We start from the raw sequence: 5,864 nt of genomic DNA, 5'->3' as shown, positions 1-5,864 counted from the left end.
CCCTCCCCCTCACCCCCCCCCCCTCCCCCCCGTCTTCCCCTCTCCCCCGCCCCCCCCCCCCCCCGTACCTTCTGCTGCAGTGAGTCTGGCCTGGTAGTCATCCTGTGTTTAGGACCACAGGTCCCCATCTTCACCCACATATCTCTGCAGGGCACACTGACCTGCAAATGACTGGAGTTGTTATGGGGAACCCACCAGAGATAGCCACTTAGATACAGTTTATGGCCAATTGAAAGTGTTTATTCCAGCTGGTTGGGACTACACTCAGGTAGGTATTTGGGACCCAAGTGAAGCCCTGAGTGTTTAGGGTAAGAGGTTTTTAAAGGCAAAATCCACATCCTAGTATCTTGCTTACAGTAGTAGCAGCTACAACGAGAGAGGTTTTGCACATGTAGGCAGTAACAGAAGCTAAGGTTAGCTGGGTCATCTTAACCTTGGGTTCCTAGGATGGAGATGGATAGTTTTCAATGGAATTCTCCATCAAAGAGCTCAAAATCTAGATAAACCTGAAATAGCTTCAGCAAGAATGCAAGATGGAGGAATCTGCACTGTCTTGCCCTGTCACACAGTATCTTCTGGCTTCCCAAGTCTTCCCTTGCTTTCTCACCAAGTGTAGGTTTATTGTTAGCTGTCTGGAAGGTTGTACTTCCCCTAGAATGCTGCTGAGTGGTGGGCTCAGCTGAAAGGCATGAAAGTCCCCCAGAGTCCTTTCTGGCCTCCCCAGGAGCCTTGGGCATCTGTCCAAGAGGCGTGGTCTATAGCTTTGTTGCAAAGTGCTATTATTGTAATTATTTACATATATTAGATGTATTAGTGGCTGGGACTCACGATGATATTTTGACAGATATTTTGACGCTGTACTTTGATATCACCTTTTCCAGTCTCTAGTAATCCCTCCTCTCCTTTCAGGTCCCTGTTTCCAAATGGAGTAATAACCCGGGGTGCCTTCCTTTCTGTGTCTGACTTCACTTAGCATGCCATCCTCCTGCTCCATCATTTTTGCTACAAGTGACAGCACCTCGTTCCTTGTGGCTGAATAGCCCATCATCGTGTCTATCTACTACAGCTTCTTTCTCCATTCATCTGTTAGCCGCATCTAACAGGTCTGTGACTGACAAACTGGAACAATACCTCTGTCCTTGGGTGAGGTGGCTGAGACTAGGATGCCTTCCCAGACAAAGAGGAGACAACTTGCAAGTAAGCTTTTAATGAAAGTACTTAAAGGCACACATTCAGAAGCAAGACTGGAAGCTGGAAGGAACAGGTTGCCCTGCCTTGAGCTGTAGCTTTTATTGAAGGTTAAGGTGGAATCAGAGATGAGCCTCCCAATGTGAAAGTGTGATGCACCTATTTCCCTGGCTGCTCTCAAACGATTATTTTTAGGAAGTGCTGTCAGAAGAGGAAGTCCTATGGCTAGGATATATGATCTTGGAAGTGAGCGCTTGTACGGAGATGTCATTTATCCACATCCAATCTTGTGTGACCTATGGAAGACCCTGTTTGTACTCAATGAAGTAGCGGGACACACACGTACTCCCGTTCCAGGTATGTGCCCAAGTGCAGTAGAATTGGCCAAGCATATGTTACAGTGGTTGTGGTCAGTACTGAACTGCCCAGAAATTTTTGTTCATTAATGAAAGACTAGTGTTGGGATGCTATTCTTCATTTTCCAATTCCCTAACTCCATACCTACCCTGAACAAATTCATATCTAGTCCATTGTAAGTATGTGACTCAATAAGCAGGACTATGCAGGTATCTCTGTAGTGTGGTGACTTACATATTTGGAAGTGGCATATTTGGGAGTAGCTGGCTCTTTTCTTGGTTTCCAGGCTTTTTAGGAAGCACTATACTGATTTTCCCCAGTGGTCACACCAGGTTAACTCCCCAGCGGTGGTTGATAGTAGTTTCTTTTTTCCTGCACACTCCCAGAATTCACTATAGCTTCCATTTTGTTAGCAGCCATTCTGACTGGGTGGAAGTAGAGGCTCATTGTAGCTTTTGGCTTACACATTCCCTGATGGCTAATAACATGAGATTGGGTTTTCCTAGGCCAATGGTAGAACATGATTAGTAGAGGTATCTGGGAAACCCCGCTCACACATTCCAGGCCTCTTCCCAGAGTCACACACAGGGGAGAGTTAAGATGTCTGCAGTGCTTCATCCTTTCCAATGACCTTACTACAAAATCTATCTCTTGACCGTTGTCAGCTTCTCTTCCCAGCCACCTCCCACCCCTACACCTGGACTGGTGGCTCTGTCCTCCATCTTCAAGGACAACCATAAAACACTGTATTGGTTTATCTTTTTACTCTGACACACTATTTTTTAAAAATCTTTTACTTTTTTTGTGAAGATTTATTTATTTGTACATGAGTGTGTGTTCTACGTGCCTCACACACAGAGGCCAGGAGAAGGGATCCTCTACCACACTCCACCTTTTCCTTTGAGGTAAGGTCTCTCCCTGAACTGTGGCCTTGTATTTTCTTGGCTAGGCTAGAAGCCAGAAAACCTATCTCTGCTGATCAGACCTCTGGTCCCAGCGATCATGTGGGAAACACTCTTAACTGCTGAGCCATCCCTCGTTGCTTCCATTTTGAAAGATCTCAAGTTTATAGCAGGCCAATCTGCTATAATACAGAGTGTCTCAAAGCTAGTAACAAGAACCGTTATCTGTTCCCCTCTGCCACACAGTCAGGATTCTATAATTCTTTTTGTGCCATTCAGTGACAGTAAATAATGATGTATTCCTTGCCCACATGATGAACTATTCTGATAGCTATTCTATACTTAGTGCAGGAAGAGACTCTGGTTTTGAGGCTCAGGATGGGGAGGCATCATGAGGTTTCATCTCTGATGCTGCTTGGAAAACCATGGTCACACCTGAAACCAAGCCACTCTTAGGACATGTGCCCATGAAACTACATACTTTCAAAATAGTAAAACCCCAGATGCATAGGTCCTCAGGGACATAGGAAGGCACCCACTCCAACCTCTGTCACCTAACATGGAGAGTCGTTTTCTTTTACTTCCTTTTCTCTCTTTATTTCTTAGAAATAGAAAAGACTCTAGACAATTAGAACAAATGGTGGATGGAAAAGTTTCAGTAGGATGAAGAGCCAGAAAGAGCTTGGTGGCTAAAAGTCTAGTCCACTTCCTTTCTTTGCTGGAAGGGTCCCTCTTCCGTCTAGTTGAGAAAGTGATGGTTTCTGTCACTGGAAAGTCATTGCAATGGGTAGAAAGGCTACAGTGTTCAGGGTAACTGTTCTTCTAGCTGACAGTCCAGGGAGTGCAAATGATAGTGTGTGATAGGCAAAACTAGCAAAAGAAGACCTTGATGTTGGAGGTTTCATGGAATCCAGTCAGACAACAGGCACTGTCCAGGGATCACTCAGATTTTCCTCTCATACAGCCTTAGTGTTAAAGTTGGAAGAGCATTGTGGTGGTTTGAATATGCTTGGCCCAGGGAGTAGCACTGTAGGAGGTTTGGCCTTATTCAAGGAAATGCAACACTGTGGGGATGGGCTTTGAGACCTTCCTCCTAGCCACATGGGAAAGGGAGTAGCTGCCTTCCAATCAAGATTTAGATCTTGGCTCCTCCAGCATCATGCCTACCCAGACACTGCCTTGCTTCCTGCCTTGATGATAATAGACTGAACCTCTGAGCCTGTAACCCAGCCCCAACTAAGTGGTGTCCTTTATAAGAGTTGCCTTGGTCCTGGTGTCTCTTCACAGCAATGAAATCCTATCTAAGTCAGGCATCCTGCACAGTTCCAGTTCCCAGGAGTAGGTTTGGAATCAAAGGTTTCTATTGTGCCAAGTCTTCATAGACATGATACAAGATGAAGTGGCCCACCCAGAGATTATCTCCCACGTGGATTCATTCATATTCATGGGGTCCTATTTGGAACATGATCCCATTTGAGTTCCCACTGGGCAGGTATGACCTTTGCATTTGTCCCTGCAATCTTGACTCCAAAAAAAATAATCAGGCCAAGTTGTGACCCTTCACAATATCCTTGCCATAGGCTTTTTCTGCCACCACAGTAATATGGACTTGTGGGTGCAGAGAAGCCCCTGGAAGGCCAACCTATCTGTTCTCATGAGAGTATGTTCCATTCTAAACCAAGGATGCTGGTTGCTCACCATATCCGCTACCCATTTACATGTGTGACCTAAATAAATCTCTGAAAGGTTCTGGTTATACTTGAAAATGTCACCAATGTGTTAGGGTCTTTGCAGAAGGGGGTCCCAAAACATGGCACAAGGTTGGGATATGTTTCGTTGTTGGAGTCCTCAGACTGAAAAGAACCAGAGCCTTCTAAATTCTACTCAGGCAACTCTTCTACACACTTGGTCTCAGAATCTAGGATGTGGATCACGCAGCACAGTCCTTCTCCAGTGCCATCAGCCCAGACACAGTTCGGACTTTGCTGTGCTGTGGCAGGGGGACATGCATTTGCATGATACCTTTGTTCAAGTGGGAAGTTACTGAGGTAGCTATGGTAGGAGATGTTCTGCACTTCAGGTGGGTGGATAGGCCTCAGAGATGAGGAGATCTCTGCTCATCTCCCATCCTCAGCTCCCCTTCTTCACCTCCATTTTTATTTTTACCATCTTGTGCAAGGGGCCATCACTTATTTGTGACTCATTTCTGAAAGGAGCCTCCCAAGCCACATGCCCACATCTGCTCGTATGCTCCTGTGATCACTTTACCACACAGCTGAGAGCTCCTGTCCCTCATCACGTCACATCCGTCTCTCCTCAAGACCTACAGAGACTTCTCTTTCTTATGACAAAACTCAGATTCTGTTCCATGGCCCACTTGAACGGATTCCCCCATCTCTCCAACCTTGTCATCCATCACCCTGTCCCTGCTTCATGGTCTATAAAGTAGAACTTTTCTCTCTTCCAACTATACCCCATGTCCATGTTCAACCACAACCCAACATTTGAGGCATGCTGTGTTTCTTTCATCGAGCATTGTCCCTAGATCCCTTGTCTCCCAACTTGTTATCTCTGTTCCTTAGTCAAGCCTTTTCCTGCCACCATCTGCTTCCTCATTGCATTGTCTTCACACACGCCACCCACTGCCAACACATGGCACGAGCTTCCCCTATTTGCTCTTTGTGTCCTTTTCTAGAGTGTACGCCTCCTTAGAGCTGGCCTGGCAGGCTTATCTGTCATTCTATCCTTTGTATGCAGTGCTTCGAGTAGAAGATTCTGAGTGGATGTTTGTTGAGAAAATGAGAGATCAGAGGCACAGTGGGCCTTGCCATTCCATGTTATCAGGCAATTTCATTGAAAATTACAACCGCAGGACTCCTTTTGCCCATCACCGAGAGGTGGGAAATGAGACTTCCTGGAATAAAGTTCTAGATGGAAATATGCATCGTACCAGTCAGTGTTAAGGAGAACTCACTGGATAATCACCAACCTCACCGGCATCCTGTAGTCCCCAGGGAAGGCAGCTGATCAAGACACAACCCTTTCCCTCAAGGAAGTTACAGATTGATGGGGCAGATCCACACATGCTCACATTTCTCTGTATTTTTGGTACAGTCAGAATGAGACAAAAACCATAAAATATGAATAAACCTCGGAAGGAGCAAACAAACACTGGTACCTTGGCTTCATCTGAAAGAGTGACCTGCATCCCCTGCCAGCTGACTTCAACAGGAGAACTTTAATTATATTGCTTAATTACACCAGAGCACACCAGCATTTTTAATTTTTTTTAACAGTAATTCCCCGCTGGGCTCCTGATATTTGCCTTACATTATTGCCAAGCACTGGAGAGGAGTGACAAACAGGAGAGGGGTCTTAGCGTTCGTTTGGAGTCCTCAGCCCTGCTGTGTGTTATTT

The 5,864-nt window shown here is 45.7% G+C and overlaps 1 pseudogene; it reads right to left on the bottom strand.

The window, feature by feature from the left end:
* Positions 1 to 3,748: 3,748 nt before the first annotated feature.
* LOC114610877 lies at positions 3,749 to 5,447 on the bottom strand (annotated as a pseudogene).
* Positions 5,448 to 5,864: the final 417 nt, after the last annotated feature.

This window comes from Grammomys surdaster, unplaced genomic scaffold (assembly GCF_004785775.1).
Source record: "Grammomys surdaster isolate TR1022 unplaced genomic scaffold, NIH_TR_1.0 126063, whole genome shotgun sequence".
NCBI classification, from domain to species: Eukaryota; Metazoa; Chordata; class Mammalia; order Rodentia; family Muridae; genus Grammomys; species Grammomys surdaster.
Note: the sequence above shows the minus strand (reverse complement) of the source record. Positions and strands in the feature narration are given on the sequence as shown.